This window comes from Myotis brandtii, unplaced genomic scaffold, assembly GCF_000412655.1.
Source record: "Myotis brandtii unplaced genomic scaffold, ASM41265v1 scaffold34, whole genome shotgun sequence".
Taxonomy (NCBI): domain Eukaryota; kingdom Metazoa; phylum Chordata; class Mammalia; order Chiroptera; family Vespertilionidae; genus Myotis; species Myotis brandtii.
In genome coordinates this window covers 4469814-4489913 of record NW_005363098.1, presented here as the reverse complement: position 1 = coordinate 4489913, position 20100 = coordinate 4469814, and positions in this window count along the sequence as shown.

Here is a 20100-nt window from a genome sequence, read left to right as displayed (position 1 = left end):
CAGAAGCGGTTAGGGGCAATCAGGCAGGCAGGCAGGCGAGCGGTTGGGAGCCAGCAGTCCTGAATTGTGAGAGGGATGTCTGAATGCCCATTTAGGCCCGTTCCCACACCGGGAAGTCAGACATCCCTAAACGGGCAGTCGGACAACCCTTGAGGGGTCCCAGATTGGAGAGGGTACAGACTGGGCTGAGGGACATACCCTCCTGCCCCCCCACCCATGCACAAATTTCGTGCACCGGGCCTCTAGTTTAATATAAACATGAAGGAACTTTATATGCAAATTATACGCAGTAAAGCGAGGAGTAGGCACTAAGGAGATATCTCACTAGAGTACATCAATTTTAAATTAGATCCATGTAAGTTAAGATGTTTTTATAAATTAAAAAAAATCAAACCTAAAATTGATAGTCTATACCTATTTTTAAAATACACAAGATATTGCCCTAACCGGTTTGGCTCCGTGAAAGGTCCCAGGTTCGATTCTGGTCAAGGGCATGTACCTTGGTTGTGGGCACATCCCCAGTAGGAGGTGTGCAGGAGGCAGCTGATGGATGTTTCTCTCTCATCGATGTTTCTAACTCTATCCCTCTCCCTTCCTCTCTGTAAAAAAATCAATAAAATATATTTTTTTAAAAATACACAAGATATTGATCATGCTTTTGACTTACTTTACCTTTGTTCTTTTTTTCTTAATGAAACAGACATTTGTACAGATGACTACCAAGCAAGTCTATAAATGTGAGTTACATCTTAACACATCCTGCATAAAACTGACAGTGAAGCGTCAAGCCCAAATCACCTATCTTTATTCCAGAGAAGATTCAACATACAACGGCACAAGCGGTTGATGAAATGAGAAAATGTATGGCAAGCATCTGGTGTAGGTGATCAATAAATGCTGGTGATGAAATGATCATGTATTCACATTGGGGGACCGTGACAGACCTTTCATTAATATGGTAAATTTGATACTGATCATCAATGACTTGAATTTCCATATTATCATTCATTACCATATCATTTATCACTCAGGCTGGAAATGGAAATGACTAATGAAAATGTACATGTAACAGCTGTTAGCTGGCTTATCTATCCATCCATTTTGGGCCTCACTCCAATCTTGACAACAAAACCATGTGTTTCCACAAACCACCCCCCACTGTCAAGCTGGGATCCAAGCTCATCCTTGCCTGGAGGGAAATGCCCCGAGGGGTGGTTTTCAGCAGATCAGAAACCTCACAGTTAACGTCAGGTGCTCCTGAGATGCAAACTGCCCCCTGGACTCAGGGGAACCTTCTTACTCTAACTGTATTCCATGTCATCTCATCTCAGAAAGCCTCGCTTGGGTACACTGGATAAGGATTCTCTTCTTAAACTACTCTGTTGTGTTAAACAATTGTCCTTTTCTATTATGGGAACATGGAGCAATTTGGGGGAGCATCAGTATTCATAGTTAAATATAGTCACCTTTCTTATTTTTTCCAAAACTCAAAAAACTGTACACTGAAAAGGGCAAACGTTACTGTACATCCATTAAAATTAAGCTGTTTAAAATGAATTTTTTAAAGAAATAACTTTTTTAAATGTTTTAAGACATTTTTAAATATCTTTTTTAAGGCTAGAATGTGATGTGTACAGGATACTCAAGTCCTGCTAAATATCTAATTATGATTAAATGAATGACACAGGAATAAAAACAAATAGTTACCTTCCCAGTTTCCCTTGCAACATGACATGGCTATTAGGTCTAGTTCTGGTCAAAGAGAGATAGCAGATTTCTGTTGACATGGTTTCAAAGAAAGCTATTGTTTTCTTAATGGAAAGGAAGAGATTCAGCTAGGACAGATCTTCTGCTCTGTGTCCTTCCAGCTGGAATAGAGATGTGATGGCCAGAGGTCTGCAGCCATCAGGCAAGCCTGAGGGCAAAGCTATCAGTTGAGGACGGTGGATTAAAAAGGCAGAATAAGTCTGGATCCTTGATGGAATTATGGAATTGCTAGATCGTCTGCCTTTAGCTATCTTGTTTTGTAAGGAGAAGTAACCCCTTCTTACTGCAGACAGGTTTTCTATTACAGATAGCCAAGTGAAAGAAAGAAAAGTGTCAATCAAAACAAAAACGAAATTAAACAATCATCCTTATAAATAAGCAGCCTCAAAGGCAGTAACAGAATGTTCATATAACAAGGGGAGGGGGAATGGCAAACTAGTACTTGGTTTATAAGTACAGATTAACAACTATTGTGCATAATTTTATATAAAAGTAGCAAAGTAGGTAAAAGCGACAAAAGTACATACTGATTAGACAGCTGCAGAGACACAGTGCTAATCACTTAGCAAATTAGTTTACTCTCCAAAGGACAGTGCTATCACGGAGGCCATCACCTTTGGTCTCTGCAGTAGCCCCCCTGGCATATGCGACATACAGCTCTGGGTACCATGAGATTTTCCCCCTCTCTTCTCAATTTGCTTTGCAGCCTCTTCCTCTTGGCCCAACCTCTAAGAGTAAGAGTACCTTGGGGCTTGGTCCTGGCTGCTCTGTACTTCCTCTGGATCAACTCATCCAGCCCATGGTTTTAAATAATATCTATAAGCTGATGAGTTCAAGTTATAATTTTAGCCTTGACCTGAAGTTCCACACTCATATATCCAACTGCCTACTTGCGGTCTCCACTTGAATGTCTAATAAGACTCTCAAACCTAACATATCCAGAACTCTGATTCCACCTATTCAAACCTGCACACCCCCACCTAGTCTTCCTAACTTCCAGTCCATGGCAGTACCATCACCCCAGCTGCTCCAGCCAAAATCTAAGGAGTCATATTTAATGCCTCTTCTCTTTACACCCTTTAAATCTATCAAGAAATTCTGTGATGCTCATTCCCCATGCCTCTCCTTTCTCCATCACTAACTTGAAGGAAGCACCACATCCCTCACACAGCCTCCTCTCCTGGTCTCTCTGCTCCCACTCTCACCCCTTACATCTTCATTGTATAATGGCCAGAATGACTTTTTGAAAACAGAATTCAGATGATGTATAAAACCCTCCAGTGGATTCCTATACAATTAGGACACAATCCAATCCCCTATCCTTGTCCTGCATGAAACTGAGATGTGGGCCCTGCTCACCTTTCCAAAGGGTGATCACCTCCTATCAGTCTTCCCATGGATAACTGTTCTTCAACCCAGGGGCCTTCGTGTTCCCCAAGCCCATTAGGCTCAACCCCCGTCTCAGGGCCTTTGCACTTGCTATTTTCTCTACTAGGAAAGCTCTTTGTCCCGAATGTCACCTCTGACTCCTTCTTATCATTTACATAGCACTGCCACATAGGGTTGTGCCAGGAGTTCCCAAGCTCTCTGATTCACCAAGCTGGGCCCTAGTGTGAGGAAGCCTGGAGCTAGAAGAGCCTTCTACTGATCCCATACTACCAATGGCCAAACCACATACTCGTGACACTGTCTTCCCAGAGCGGGCACCTTTTTCTAATCAAAATATTATTTCTTATGTCTAAGCAGAAAGGAAAACTAACAGTCACTGGATACTCACTTTACATGCATGTCTTAAAAATACAACAGGATTAATCTTATCGGCCTTATTTCACATTAGAAATTGCAATTGAGAGGGATAAATTGTTAATCCCGAGTTAAAACTGGAATCTAATTCCACTGCACTGTACTGTCTCTAAAAATGAAGAAGCAAGAACTCACTTGGAAATTTCCTTTTTTTTCTTCTTCATGTTTTAATGCCACCTATTTTAGGATGTTCCTAGAGATGTTAGAAAAAAGTCTATGAAAGCCCAGTCTATAGTCATTAAAAATAAGTTACTATGGCCTGGCCGGTGTGGCTGTGGTTGAACGTGAACGTCAACCCATGAACCAGGAGGTCAGGGTTCGATTCCTGGTCAGGGCACATGCCTGGGTTGCTGGCTAGATCCCCAGGAGGGGGTGTGCAGGAGGCAGCCGATCAATGATTCTCATCATTGATGTTTCTCTCCCTCTCCCTTCCTCTCTCTGAAATCAATAAAAAAAAAATTTTAAGTTATTGTTGTTGCATAGAGCTGCAAAACACACCTCACCTATTTACACTCCTAGGTGATAAGTTAAGGCCAATATGAAATCCAGTAAAGGCTGTCATTTTTCTTTTGTCTCCACACTTCTGGACATTTAGATCTTGACCCTCTATAGACTATAGTACGTACTAGCTTATGATCTATTTGGGAAAGTTATTTGCATAAACCTCTAAGATAGTGACTGCATTAACTTGTTTGTGCTTACTACAATTTTCTACTTGGGATTCAAAATGCAGACTAAGGAGCAGAATTTATTTTTCTCCTCCTTGCTGGCTTTCTTTCTTGCTTGCTTTTGGAAACGATACAGAAGTAGACTTCAGAAGGTTGGCAAGGGTTTCAATTCTGTAAATTGAGTCAATTTCTTGGTAAATGATCTTGGAAAAACTGTTTTTTTAAGGTCCCACTCAAGCTATAAAACAAGGCCCAACCTTAGTCTGGGAAACAGAAATAGTAAGTACTTTTTCAGCTCCACGTAACAGTCTGAAGTGATCCCACTGTAATTCAGCATCTTTGTCTAGAAAGAGTGACAGACAACCCTCACACTAGCACTTAAGACATGCCAAGCCCTACCCTAAGTGCTTTGCATATATTGTCATTTAATCCTTTCAACAACCTCATGGGGTATAGGTACTATTTTTATCCCTATTTTACAGATGGAGATATTGAGGCACAGATAGGTAAGCTATAACTGCACAAGGTCATAAACCAGTAAGGCACAGAGCTTGAATTCAAACCCAGGCTCTCAACCACCAGGGCAGTACTGCCTTTCTACCCTCAAATGAATGGCAGGGTAATGCCGACCCGCTGTTGTAACAGTGATCATTAGAAATGTATCCAAAGCACACTGATTGGAAACACTGAATAAAAGCCATCATGGCACCAAGAGAGCTACTTGTTTTAAGAGGATGTCAGGCCTGGATGGTGTTGCTCAGTAGTTAAGCATCAACCTATGAACCAGGAGGTCACAGTTCCATTCCAGGTCAGGGCACATGCCTGGGTAGCTGGCTTGATAGCCAGCAGGGGGGATATAGAAGGCAGCCAATCAATGATTCTCTCTCATCATTGATGTTTCCCTCTCCCTTCCTCTCTGAAATCAATAACCAGCTTCTAGTCATCAAATGTGTCGTGGTTCCAGAAACAATGGCATGCCCGGTGCTAGAAATGGTCTGTCTAGGTGAGGTGACCTTGTTATATGCATTAAGTCACTTGAACTCAGGTTGCTGTAGGAGCTCACCAAACTAATACCATATGTCCATTTCCATCATTAGGACCCTAATAGTAGTGTTTCAGTAACACTTATCTGACTTGCCCATCTAAACAACCTAACTGCCGTTTTGGAAAATATGTTTCACGGGCTTGAACAAAGCACTTCACCACCCCAGGCCTTTTTCTTGCCTATAAAATGAAACCGTAAAACGATATGACCTCCAAGGTCCTTTCCGTGTCTAACGTTGAATGATTTTCTGTCCAGACCTGATAGCTTGAAAGCAGGAAGCCTGGGCTTTTTTTTTGTATTCATCATTTCTTACTACTTCAGAATCCACTGAGTAAAGCGACTTTGCAGCTTCCTGAATCGGCGTGCTTTCAGATTACAATCCTGTTAAGTTTGGCACTTAAAGTTCAAATAAAAAACTGCCAGGTCAGCAGCAGGGAGCCAGATGTGCTGGAGAAGAAGTGATCATGGGAATGTGTTCTCCCCTTAGGTGCAGACCTGCACTGCCAACCTGGGGCCACTTGGCCACGTGCACAATGGTTAGAATCTTGTGTCCAATCTGTGGGGCCTTGGGCAAGTTACTTAACCTTTCTGTGCCTTAGTTTCTCACCTGTAAAATGGAGCTAATGATAGCCTGCCTCCTAGGTTGTGGCAGAAAAATAAGTTAGTATAGGAAGGCCTGCGGAAGACTGCCTGGCACACAGGAAATGCTACAGAACGGTGTTTTGTTCCTGTTGTTTCCTATATTAAGGAAAGCACGGTGAGAACTGGAGGAACGTAAGCCCTAAGTTGGTATGGGCTCTGCAGGTGAGAAGCACGGGTGAGGGCCCATAAAATGCTTCTACCCAGTCGGCTTCACACCTGGCCAATGTGAAACTAATGCCCCCACGTTGTGAAAATGCCCTCAGTTCAGTTCATCCATTTAGACACATTCAATTCCAGAGTCCTGGGGCCGGTACAGGGCTTCCTTACTTTTCCTCCAACTGCAAAATAAAGCTGACCACCAGTTGAAAAAGGTGCAGCTCGGGTGAGAGCTGACCTGTTTCTCCTTCTATAATCTCCCTTCCTTTTCTAGGAGTAACCACAAAGGAGCAAACACGTTGGTGGAGGCCAAGTAGCTTTGCAAGGTCCCAGGGCTAAGTGGAGGAGCCAGAATTCCACCAGGCAGTCTGGCTCCAGGAGTGTGAGCTCGTGGGATGGTGACCAAAACGTTTTGTTGCAACACGGACTGCATTCAGAGAGAGAGAGAGAGAGAGAGAGAGAGAGAGAGAGAAACCATGGCATCTAACTCCGTGTCATGCTAAATGCTAAACGTAGGCCTCCTATACACCTCCCTCAGGAAGGAAGCTGCCGACACGTGATCAAGGGGGGCCTCCACCCGCCCAGTAAATTAGTTCCATGCCGCTTGCAATGGTCGGGTCCCCTGGCCAGGGCGGCCGTACTGGGCAGCAGGTCCTATTGCTCAGGAAGAGAAACCAGGCGGGAGACAAACAGGACGCATGGAACACAACCTGGAACACAACCTGGCGAGCAGCTGCCAAAAACAGCAGGAAGCTAACAGCAGGATCATCCCAACCTGGAGTTCGGCTAGGCGGCTAGGAGGCTCCAGGGCTGCAGGAGGCTCGGGGCAGAGTCACAGACAGCGAGTAAGGGAGGAAGGGACCCTCTGCAGAGGCCGCCGCTACTGCAGCCAGGGAGCTGTAAGGAAAGCCTCCAATACCCACCAGAGCTCTTCTGAGACATCTGGACTCCCAGCGAGCAGGGAGAGGTGCGAGGTGCAGGAGAAAGAGCGCCGTCTAGTCCTTGGGAGTCCTAGGGCCGGTCCTGGCGGGCTGTGTGCCTGCGTTCGCCTGTCCTGGGCGGTTGCCTCTGACCGCAACCGGAAGTTGCGGGTAAATGACTTGGAGAGTGAAGTTTGGTAAATTGGTTAGAGACTCTGGCAATCACCTGTGTGTGTGAGGAAAGAAGTGTCTACACTAGAGCAATGGCAGCAATTTTACTGAAGAGCAGTCAGGACACACCCCTCCCTTGGGTAGGCAAAAACCCTCCTAGTCAGTCCCAGAGATTTGAAGAAATTACCCATCCCATTCCCCTTGGAAATCACTTTGGCTGTATGCTGAAGGGTATCTCATTCCTGAACATGTGGACAGATTGGCCCACTTGGAAGTGCAAATGGAGATAAATTGGCAGTATCACTTTAGAGTTATCGGCATCAACAAAATTATTATAAAACCCAGTGTCAGGAAATAGAAGCCCACTTCCAAGTGCCAAGGACAGGACGAGTCAGTATTTTTTCTTGAGGGAAACTGAATACAGAATAACAGCCATAAAAATGGTCACACATTAATATTCTTGGAAATTTATTTTCAGAAAATAATTTTAATTAAAATATATTTAACAAGCCCCAGCCTGTTTGGCTCAATATTAACAGTGTCAGCCCTCGGACCAAAGGGTCTCGGGTTCGATTTCCGGTCAAGGGCACATACCTCAGTTGCAGGCTCAATCCCCCGCCTCAGTCTGGGCATGTGTGGGAAGCAACCAATCGATGTGTCTTTCTCACATTGATGGATGTTTCTCTCTCTGTCTTTCCCTCTCCTTCCTCCCTTTCACTCTCTCTAAAAATCAATGGAAAAATATCCTTGGGTGAGGATATTTTTAAAAAGAAAGAAAAGAAAAAGAAAATATCTTGCCATAACAAGATATTTACGGCAATGTCATTTGTAATAGCTCCAAACTGGATACACCCCAAATAAATCCACTAACATGGAAATGTCAAAGACAACTATGATAGATTCAGTGAAAAACTACTCAGCACAATGGCAAATATATATAAGGGGGTTTTAAAGTGCTATTAAGAGAAAAAAGGGATACACATGGGTTGGAGCAAAAGGGATTTCTAAGCAATAAAATCGGGAAAGGGTGGAGGAGAATGTTTCCTTAGGGCAGAATGTGGGGGTTCGTGAAGGAGGAAGGGGTGTGAGCACCAGGATCAACATGGGAGAGGTGCATTGAACCAAGACACAAAACACTTGGGAAGCCACACTCATTAACAATTAGTTTATGCATTTTTCTATCAAATGATTTTAAATTGCATGGGGAAAACTTGTACATGGTTTAATAGGACACTAACTAGACGACTATAGAGAAGGTGGCGAAGAGCAGAGTTGGTTAGGTAGGTGGGAAAAGGCCTTAGTGATTGGGCTTTTCTCTGCTTTTCAAGTGAGCAGATAACCAAAGACATCTCTGAAGCAGGAAGCTGGTACACAGGCCAGGGGCTCAAACGGAGCAGGGCTCTGAGCAGGAAATGGCTAAGACAGTCTTTCTAGTTGTCAGAGGAAGTTGAAGTAGACAAGACTTTGGGAAGATGTTGCTTAGTTTTTAAGACCAAATACTTCAGCTCACCTCTGAAGAAGCCCAGATGGTATCTTCAAACAAAAAGGTAAGAGGTCAAGAGGAGTAGATAAAATAATGTGTGTAGAAGCACTTTGCCAATTGAGAAGTGCTTTATAAGTACTTGCCCTGGAGACTTGAGCTTCCTTCTAAAAAGCAAAGTTGGCTAGTTTGTTCTTTAACTATAATCCTAAATCAATAGATGGTTTTATAAGTTCTTATAGTTCAAATTCTGAATGAGTGATGGTAAAATCATAACATTTTTTTTTTCTATTTGAAGCTAGGCTTTTACCTTGACCATTTAACCATGTTGGCTTTTTTTAGTAACTATTTGGTGATCTATAATTCAGCCATAATTAGTTCATATTGTGAACTTGTGAAATAGTTCCAAAACACCAAATCAACCATGATTAGCTCAGTGATTTTAGTAGTCTGAATATTTTAAATCACATGACCATCATTATTCATTCATTCATTTATAATAATCACAAGACAGGCACTGTGTCTCTCTAAGTAGGATAAAAGTGGTAAGATGATGGAAAAGTACAGAACACTATGGATTTTAAGAAATGAAAAATATAACAGTAGGGCTACACTATATAAATCGTTTTTTGCTGAGCTCAATGAGCAAATAATTTACAGCTTTACAAACAACAACATTTGCTCTTTCTTGCCTCAGCTTCATGTTTGGCTTCATGAAGCCTGCTGAACTATGCTAGCTACATGCTTGCACTTACACGCACTTACATGTTTCCTGAATGCTCGGCTCACCAGGGCCAAGCATTAGCTTCTACCTTGTACCTCAGGAATATCAGGTTTCAACTCCCGTTGCGTGAATCTTGTATAACTCCCCTTGTGCCCCATTAAAATGAACACTTTCCATTTGATTTTCTTCCCGAAACCAAGGGTCTAGGGTTGTTTTCTTTTTCTACTGTTGTTAAACATCAGCTGCATCATTAGTTCCAGATGAAGGTAGACAGCTGCACTCCTGGCTGAGAAAGGTCATCATCCTGACTAGATACCAGTTTATCCGTGTGATGAAAGTCCATTTTTGACAGCCTTCATTTCCTTCACTTAGCCTTTATCCCTGGGGCTGGGTTTTGTGTTGCCTTTATAGACACACACACACACACACACCCACACCACACACACACACACACACACACACACAGCCTCTTTCTTTTTAGGCCCTTCTCCAGCTGTGAATTTAGCAAGGCTTCCTGCTAATGGGGAGACAGACAGAATTACAGCTCCAAACATTCCCCTGCCACTGATCCAGAACATGTGTTATCATATCACACGTTGTAAATTGACTCCAACTCGCTGCCAACAGGGCACAGGCTGCATTCCAAATATCTAAGGCCTGGGACCTTGGTTGTAAAACAGAAATATACCATGCTTCCCCCTTGAATTTGGTGTAAGCATGAAGACGTGGGCTAAATTTTTTTGGTTCTTAGAATGTGTTGTGTTCCGAAAACGTAGAAGAGCCTACAAAAATCCCTACCTTGGTGACGATGGACTTATCTTGAAGATCCCCAGTCCACTCCATTGTGAATGTCACTTTCAACCTCTCATTGAAGGTTCATTAAAGGAAATAGGGTAGGATGGAGGGGAATGCACATTTAAGATAACAAAGTGACTCTCATTCAACTGATGAGAGACATAAACAGTCTGACTATGACAGGCTCAAGGGAATAGAAGTCTAGGATTTCAAATGCTATATAAACAGTTGCAAAATCTCTGCAATTACTCTAGAATTGAACTCCTAGCACAGATGGCAAGGTAAGAAATAGACATACATTTCCAGTTCTGTGCCATCGCATGTCAACGACCGGAGTGATTATTGATTTATTCCTTATTGAGACAAGGGTGTAGTGTGTTGACTTTTGTGACTATTAAGGACTGGGAGGAAAGAGGGTCACTAGCAACCCAGCACTGGGAACATTGTGGGGATAAGCAGGGAAGTGGGTTTAATCTCCTCAGAAGTCCCCAGCCCCAAAGTGTCTGAAGAGCTCCGTCTTGATTACCATGGTGATATCATTTCATTCCAATAATTTCACCTGACAAGGTCTCTATTGTTTCTTCACTCTTGCACACTAGCCAGCCCATCTCACAATTCTTTGATCCGATGCTTTCTCATTAGATCCTAAGAAATAGCCACACATGCACACACAGAACAGGGAGTTAATACTTTGTGACAAATGGGCGAATGCCAGAAGGTGAATCCCCAAAGCAAATACTCAAGTTTTATAGAAGAGGCTCCTGCATACTTTCAAATGAAATGAACTCTCATTACCTATGGAAGAGTTCTAGTGTAAGGGAGACATGGCCTGGTTTTCCCCACATGTATTGGCTACAAAAAATAAATAAAATTGGCTAGCTGTATAATTAACCCAAATTATTTTCAAGTTGGTCTGGGATAATGAAGACACTATTCCTTCAGGAGGCCTGACTTCCAGGACCAGCTCACAGCCAATCAGCTAAGTGCCTTACACTCTCTAGGTCTCTAGTCCTGCAACAGCGCAATGGAGGTATTGGGCTGGTGTTGCATCCTGAAGATCTCTCCTAGGGCTCAAATCCTATGATTCTTCTCCTTCTCATTGGTCCTCTCTTCTCTGAGCTGAAATATTCTACTATACATTTTTAGGTTGATTTGCTTAATCTTGCTCAGTTAAAGCCCTTAAGGAATAAAAACAATAATGTTTGAAGGAGGAAAGTCTATCCTCAAAATAAAGGGGGCTGGTGTTGCATCCTGAAGATCTCTCCTAGGGCTCAAATCCTATGATTCTTCTCCTTCTCATTGGTCCTCTCTTCTCTGAGCTGAAATATTCTACTATACATTTTTAGGTTGATTTGCTTAATCTTGCTCAGTTAAAGCCCTTAAGGAATAAAAACAATAATGTTTGAAGGAAGAAAGTCTATCCTCAAAATAAAGGAATGCTAATCTTTACATAATTTTTAAAAGTGTAATTATGTCTATATAGGATTATAATAGGTAAGAAAAATTCAAGTCTAAGTATAATGGGTGTTTTCATTTCCAGAAAGCCAAGTTATAAACAATGGCTTTAAAACTTGACTTGAATTTTATAACAATAAAGATGGATCCTTCTGAAATATCTAGACATCAGTCTATATATTAAAAACCCTTCTTGAGTAACGTTCTCCTGTGTTTATTTCTACTTGTTCTATTACAACAGATATCACGGTCAGTACTTTGCTGCAAAGGCCACTGGCTATAAGCACTTGGATTCATTGCCCTAAGTCCCAGGTCAAAGTCGGCTCTTGTTGGCAGTGAGATGAGAGCATTTAAGAACCATCTGTAGATGGGCTGGAGGAGTGTCTCCTGCCTAACTTCGAGGAGGGGTGGGTGGTGGTGGCACAAGAGGCGGACAGGAACGGAAGCAACGTTCCATGGGGAAGTGAAGGTAGGCCTCACTGAGAAGAGGACACTTGAGCAGGAATCAACCTTGAAGCTCTTTGGGGGAAGGGCATTCCAGGCAGAATACAGCCAAAGCCCTGTGGCAACAGTGTGCCCACAAGGGCCGGTGTGGCCAGAGCAGTGCAAGAGGGAGTGTGCGGAAGAGGAGATCGGAGAACGGAGAGCGGAGTGGGTATGAGGCCGACTGTACAGCGCCCCACGGGCCACGCTCAGTGCTTTGAAATGTACTTTTACTTCTCAGAAAGGCGGGGCGTCATGAGGGGTTTTAAGCAGAGGGCATTTCCGGGGGAGCCCTCTGGCTGCAGTGTTGAAGTTGACTGCAGGAGGGCAAGGATGAAACAAACCAGTGTGGAGGCTAATGTGGTAGTCTAGTCAGTCTGGGACTTACAGCCTCTCAGGCCAGGCGTTAGCGGTGGAGGGACTAAGACGTGTTTTCTTAACATCGATTCCATGTGGGACGTGAAACAAATAAGAGAAAGGAGCCAAGAATGACTCCAAGGTTTTTGGCCTGAGCAACCAGAAGAGCGGAGGTGCCATCAGCTGAGATGGTAATAAAATGAAATTGCCAACTCATGAACAAATCTCTGTTTTGCCTTGTTACTTAAAAAAAAAAAAAAAAGATTAGTTTGCTAAACTAGCCACTGTGTCATGCCAGTTATCATTCCAATTTACCCACAAGCTTGTTCTTTTGTGCTCACATCATTCTCCCTGCCTGTGATAATCCACCTCTTTCCTCCTCTTTCCGACCAACATAATGGGATAGTTCAAGTTCTATATACTCCAGAAAGCCTACCCTAACCACATCCCAATACTTCTGCCATTGTCTTTAATGTGCTATCTGTAATGACTTATTTAGATCAAAAACTTTTATTCATGGGACCACTGTTGAGTTTGTTCCCTGAATAACTATTTTTCCTAAAGTGCTTAACATTCTTCAACTTCATTCTCCAGTTTTATTGAGATATAACTGGCGTGCAACATTATATTAATTTCAGGGATACAACATAATGATTTGATATTTGTATATCTTGTGTAATGATCACCACAATATGTCCCTCACACACATAGTTACACATGCTTTCCTTGGGATGAGAACTTTTAAGAGCTGCTCTCTTAACAGCTTTCAAATATACAGCACAGTATTATTAACCATAGTCACCACACTGTGTGTTACATCCTCGGGACATATTCATCTCATAACAGGAAGTTTGCACCTTTTGACCACCACCACCCATTCTACCTACCGCTCACTCCCCACCTCTGGCCAACGACCAATCTGTTCTCTGAACATCCTTCCACTTTTGATTCTTGTTACTCATCTTTTTCACCAAAAACTCACTCAAAAAATGCCACCCCAACCTGAATGACTGCTAGCGTGTTCCAGGCTCTCTTGTGCCTTTCAGCCCTTCCCCATTCACCTGCCTGTGGTTCCCGCCTTCGGTCTCTGCCAGAACCTGCTCAGACTGCTCAGCATCCCCAAATCTTGACATTTCAAGACCATTCACCATACAAGAGATTCTGAAAGCCCCATTGTTCTGATGCTCTGACTCAAGCGTTTCCCTCTGTGTTGGGCTGGCTCCTGCACCTGGGCTTTCATGTACAGACACTTCAAGAACTGCTGGTAGACTCCTGGGTGAGCTGACTCCACAGAAGTGCCTGCATGACCTAACCACACATAGCACTCAGCTCCCAGGGGTGCGCTCCTGAATCTGCCAGGGCCAGCGCACCTCTCCCCGTGCTAGAAGTTCGAGAACTCCTGAAATAAATAATTGAGTGTCACTTCCACTTACTCAGGCCCGTTGTTGGTTTCCAGATATTTTTACAACAGGGAGAAAGTCATTACACTTTTTTAAAGGGGGAAGGGAACCTCAGTTTCCCCTGGGCCTCATTTCTCTCCTCTCTCCATGTGAACTGGGTTTCTCATCCAATTAAATGAGACCAACTTCCACTCCCCAAACTATACCCCTGGCCCCAACATCTCTTCTGGGCTTCATTTACTGACTGCATACACAGGGCTCACCCTGGAAATGTGTAGGCTCCTCAAACTCGGAGTAGTCAACATTGAATCACTCATCTCTCCTTCCCCCTGCTTCCCTTCTTATATTTCCTAGCTTGGTTTCTTGCACAGTGCTCAAAGCAAACAAGAACCTTGATGTCATCTTCAACTCTTTCTATTCTCTTAACAATAACGTGACTCTGAATTTTCTCTTAAGTGCCTGTTTGTGCCTCCATTCTCCACTCACAAAAGGGCCGATGGTTATCTGGAACCTTCCTTCACTCTAGTTGATCTCTATGTTGCTGCCAGTGATCCCTCTAAAACACAGATTTGATCTAATTTTTTCCCTGCTTTAAAACTTTGAAAGGGTTCCTATTGCCTACGGAATCAAGTCCAAATTCTTTGTAGAGAGCACAGGCCCTCTACACTCTGATCCTTGGCCACACTTGTAGCATTCCTTTGTCACCATCCTCCACCCCAAGTCACCCTCAGCTCCAGGAATGAACTCACTGCATTCCCTAAAAATCCCTCTGAATTTCCCAATTCCATATTTTCGCTATGTTCTCTCTCTACATGTGTAGTACTTTCCCCTTTTCTTTTCTTTGCATTTCTACTCATCTTTCAAGACAAAATAATGTGAATTTATTATTTTAAAAATAAATATGGCAATGATCACTCTATGCCAAGTGGTACCTGAAGCTGTCCTAAATATGTAACAGGCAGTCCCAGCCCTCGAGGAGCGTTAGTGTGGTAAAACCAGACCAATGACAAGTGCTATGAGGCCCAGTCACTTTCAGTCAGTGCAGCCTCCTCAGCAACCTCAGGGGGAGTTGGTGACCTTCTTGTCTATATTCCCCCAGCAGAGCTGGTCACCCTCTCTCTCCCTTGTGTCTCCCTCAAGCAGACTTAATCACCCCCTCCTTTATCTTACTGGTCTTTGTATCCCTGGCACCTGGTACATTGTAAGTACTTGGCACATGTCTCAGTACCAGGTGGTATCCTCAGACATGCTGAGCTCAGAGCCTACCTGTGTCCCCACACTGGGCTCAGTTTAAATGGCAATGAACACCAGGTGTAGCGGTAGTAGAAATCACCTCCTAGAGTCTTCATATAATTCTAGAAGAAACATCCCTTCTCTAATAAACACTCTAGAACACGGTGGACAACCCCTGGCACGTGTGCCAATAACTTTTGCTGGCATGTGAAACCCTCTCTTATAATCTTCCACTTACAATTTTTTTCTTAATATCAACTTTTTTATTTTTCAGATAAATTCAGTGAAGGTGCATCTTAGATAAATAAATTTTCAGATAAATTCAGTGTAGTTGCATCTTAGATAAATAAATAATTTTACATAACAAGTTATCTTAAAGACCATAGACATGGATTGACGAGAGAGGGGAAGAGCAATTTCTATGCCTCTGCCTTAACTCTCCCTGCCTTCCTAGATCCGACCAGTGTTTTGGTTTCATCCACATACGCTTGTGAATCTTTGTTCTCAGTGATGAATTTTGTTAAGTCTCGTAATAGGAGTAGCCTGACGGATGAAAGTAGTAGCTCGTGCATATCTCTGAAGGTCACGAAATATAAACCTGATGTAAAATCTCTGTCATCAGTGATGCAGCAGCAAAAGTCCCACTGATAATATCAAACGGAGTCATAAAGTTTTCTGTCGGACTATCAGTGTACATGTATACATTAAAAAATAAATGTATTTTTCATCATCATATACTGTGTTTTTGTCGCTTGAATGAATTTTATTATTTCTTCAAGGTTCTTCACATATGTACACCTTAAGAGATATCAAGTAGGCATAACATGTTCTCAAAAAATTAGGGTTGGCACGCAGAAGAATTTTGAGTCAGAGATTTTGCTGGCCTTGGCACGCACTCACAAAAAGGTTGCCCACCCCTGCTCTAGAACATTCTTACCGTGTCTTTTCCCCTACAGAATCTACTGTGGCTTCCTGTAGATGACATCAGGAATATAAGTGGGAAACCAAGTTGCTGATTTCTCTATTTCCAGCCTGATGGTGGGGGGAAGAATGTTGCCCAGAACCAGAAGTCCGAACTCCTCCCATCAATTAGATTCTCTTAGATTAATGAGACTCTTTTCTGAAACACAAATGTTCTCTTGGAGAATGAAGCCTAGTGGTCATTAGAACACAGGGTTTTAACTAAGTAATTTGCAACATCTACTGACTGCTAAGTCCTTGGTGACTATGGCTTAAATATGCGTTTAACAAAGTAATCTGAGGGCTTTCCAATTCTGAGCAATTGGAAACTTTACTTAACGTACATTGCTAAAAGGGAAACTTTTAGGGCAAAGTGTAGTTGAAGGATGACAGACTTGTTCTGGGTGTGGCTGTATCTGTGTGTGGTGCTGGGGGCATTAGGACACGAGACATTTAGGATCATGCCCATATGGGGTAACAAGCATGCAGAAATGCAGGTAAGAGCAGACAAAAGAGGATTATCTTTCTTCTTCTTTCTTTCTTTCCTTTTATTGAATTAATTTTTGTTTAGGATTCTGATGCTATGCCTTCCTTACAAGCCATTTGTAAATCATTTGGGGTGGTCACAACCTGGATAACATGGTCACATTCAAACCCAGGCAGACTGTCATCTTCCCTGCATGCTCCCCACCCTCACTCAGGTCAAAAGTTACTCTCCCTCTAACTTATCATACTTACCCCTGTTTCCACTTTTGGATCATTCTGCTTACAAGGAGCTAGACCAGCGGTTCTCAACCTGTGGATCGCAACCCCTTTGGCGGTCGAACGACCCTTTCACAGGGGTCACCTAAGACCATCCTGCATATCAGATATTTACATTACGATTCATAACAGTAGCAACATTACAGTTATGAAGTAGCAACGAAAATAATTTTATGGTTGGGTCACAACATGAGGAACTGTATTTAAAGGGCCAGAAGGTTGAGAACCATTGAGCTAGACTGTCCCCTCTCTAAAAACCTACCCATCCCTCATTCATTTATCCAGTCAACAACCATTCACTAAAGACCCGCATTTGCAGGACCACGCTGGGACAGGGCACAAGCACCAGTGAGCACCAGCATGGTCTGGACATTAACCTGGTTCTTGTCCAGGGGCCTCTTCCTCCAGGAAGCCCTCGTTAATAGTCTGACCAACACTTTCTGAACAAAAAAGCAAATCATCCCCTGGCATGAGCTATGACAATGGCTCAGGATATTGGAAATCCAGTCTGTTCTGGAACATGCAGTTGAACATCCCCACTTTTGTACCCCACAGCCACACTGTTCCAAAAGTAAGGACTAAGGAAAGCGGTGTTTTCCTCAGTGTGGAGTGCTGAGATAAGACTAGACCTCAGGTGACCCCAGGACAGTGGGGCTGAGGGTGAGAAAGTCACAGCGACCGAAAGCGCCAAACTCAGCCGCTCTTCCGGAGCAGTAACTCATTCTCACGCCAGGGACTCTAACCCAGAAACCCATTCTGCTCAACGCTGGGTGACTTTTGCTTTTATTTTACGTTGAGTTTACAGATGCTACTATAAGATTTCAAAACTAACGGGATATAAATAACTTTGGACAGGGTTCAGAGAAGAACCACTGTGAGAACCACCATGACTAAAGTGTGGGCAACGGTGTCTATTAATAGACAAAGAAACTGAAATCACTGAGCTCGAGGGAGAGAACGTTTTGGACCGAACAGCGACCTTTACTGGATACAACGTCACAGGAGACCGAGGACCAATAGGAAAAGGACCTAGTCTTCAAGCCACTCCATTCTAGAATCTCTGTTTTTTTTACAAGGGGTGATAGAATTACTCATATATTTTTTAAATGTAAAGTGAAGAGAAATGAAAGGTTTCTAAATTCTACCCACAGTGGCTTATACAAAAAGCAGGAAGGAGCCTCTGTATTGAGAGTGGTAAAGGTTTTAAAAGTTACCCATAAAATATACTTAATGCCACTGAACTATACACCTAAAAATGGTCAAAATGGTAAGTTTTTTGTTATTTATATTTTAAATGCACACACACACACACACACACACACACACAAACACACACACACACAATCCATGAAAGAAAACTAGAGCTTACATGCCTCCAATTGCTAAATAATGTCACTTTTAGGAACATTCATATCTCACAGCACCCCAAATAACTCACTCGCCTGTTTTTCTAAGACTCTGGTAACATCCTTAGTTTTCCTGAAAAAGCAAAGGAGAACTGGAAACTGTTGGAAGATGGACCTTGGCTTGAACAGCTGATCCCTGTCATCTCGACTTGGCTGTATGTAAACTTCAGTCAAGGCTGGGAGCAGAATGCCAATGCTGTCCGGAGGGCGGGACCATGGTTCTCTACATCAGGCAAGCATGTCCCTTTGAACTGAGCCTACACTCTATTTTTCCCCTTCCAGATCCTCTTTCCTCTCTTAATTGCCCCCAAAGTTAGATCTCCCTTCCAGCTTTACTCGTGGAACAATCAGTGGGCAACTCATTTGTAAACTGAAACTACAGGGAGCTGTACACTTGCCTTCAACTATCTTGAAGAGTAGAATTACTGACTTTTCTTGCCCTGCTTCAAACCAGAGGTCTTTACTAGTTTCAATTATCTGGGAATTTATTTTATTTTATTATTAAAACAACTCTTGGCAACTTGTAAGAAACAGGAAAGGATTCCCGCTAAAGAATTTACATCGCCCTACCTAGCTCAGTGGATAGAGTGTCAGCTTTTGGACTGAAGGGTCCCAGGTTTGATTCTAGTCAAGGGCACATGCCCAGGTTGTGGGCTCAATCCCCAGTGGGGGGCGTGCAGGAGGCAGCCAATCAATGATTCTCATCATTGATGTTTCTCTCCCTCTTTCTTCCTCCCTGAAATCAATAAAAATATTTTAAAAAAGAAATTGCATAAAAAAATATTTAATAAATTAAAAAGACTTAAAAACTATAGTGTCTCTCATTTCCCTTTTGTAACTTCCTTTGCGTTATTTCCGTGGGAATCATATCTGTGTATTGGCTGTAAGTAGATGCTCATGTTTTCTTAGGCCTCTGCTCTGGGCATGACTAGATGGGCCAATGGGTGATTAATAATTCCTGATGCTGCCTGGGTACTGTGTTTATCAACAGAAATTTCAGAGCCTAAATGAGTTTTGGAGATTATTTTCAGGGCCATTTGGTTACTTCAAAATGATCATGCTCTCTCATCTGCCATTACAGCAGACATCCTGCCATGAATTTAAAAAAAAAAGAACTTTTTGATTTTGGGGAAATAAGGTGAACCCTGCCCTTATGGCCATTTTAGAGCAGAAACAGAGAATCTCATTTCAGTAAAAGGCATAGAACTTTTGAAATTACAGTAAGAGCTGAGAGGAGGAAAGTTATTAATTTCTCCAGTTAACTGTATCTCAAGACCATAACCCAGCTCAACAATAAAAGTATCCAAAATTTGGGTCCAGGAAAAGAATTCCTGCATGAGGAATTCAACTTGAAAGAGCAGAAGCCTGCCTCCTAGTTTTGCTCCCGTACAGTCTACCCCGAAAACCATGAGAGGAGTTGAGAGGCAGGGAGAAGGAGAGGGGAAGCAGAAATAAAAGGGACTGAGGATTAGCTAAATGCTCAGTCTCATCCACTAATGGACAGAAATGTCGTAACTATGAGATTTAAAGGAACACACCCCAGATCTAACAAGATCTTGAATAAACAATGCTACCTTGAAGTCCAGCTCCAGCCTCCTTTGCAACTTAACAAGTGCTCAAAAAAATGTATTCACTGCTGTGGCAGTTTTTAAAACGGGATATATATACTTTTTTTTTTTTAGAAAAAGAAGATTCTTTGTATCATGCCTCCCAGTTAGAAAGTATAGACCCATTCAGCTTTAAAAAGGAAGGAAATTCTCACACGTGTTACAAGACAGATGAACACTATACTACATTAAGCCAGTCATGAAAGGACACTTACACAAGGTACCTAGACTAGTCAATTCTTAGACCCGGAGAGGAGACTAGTGTG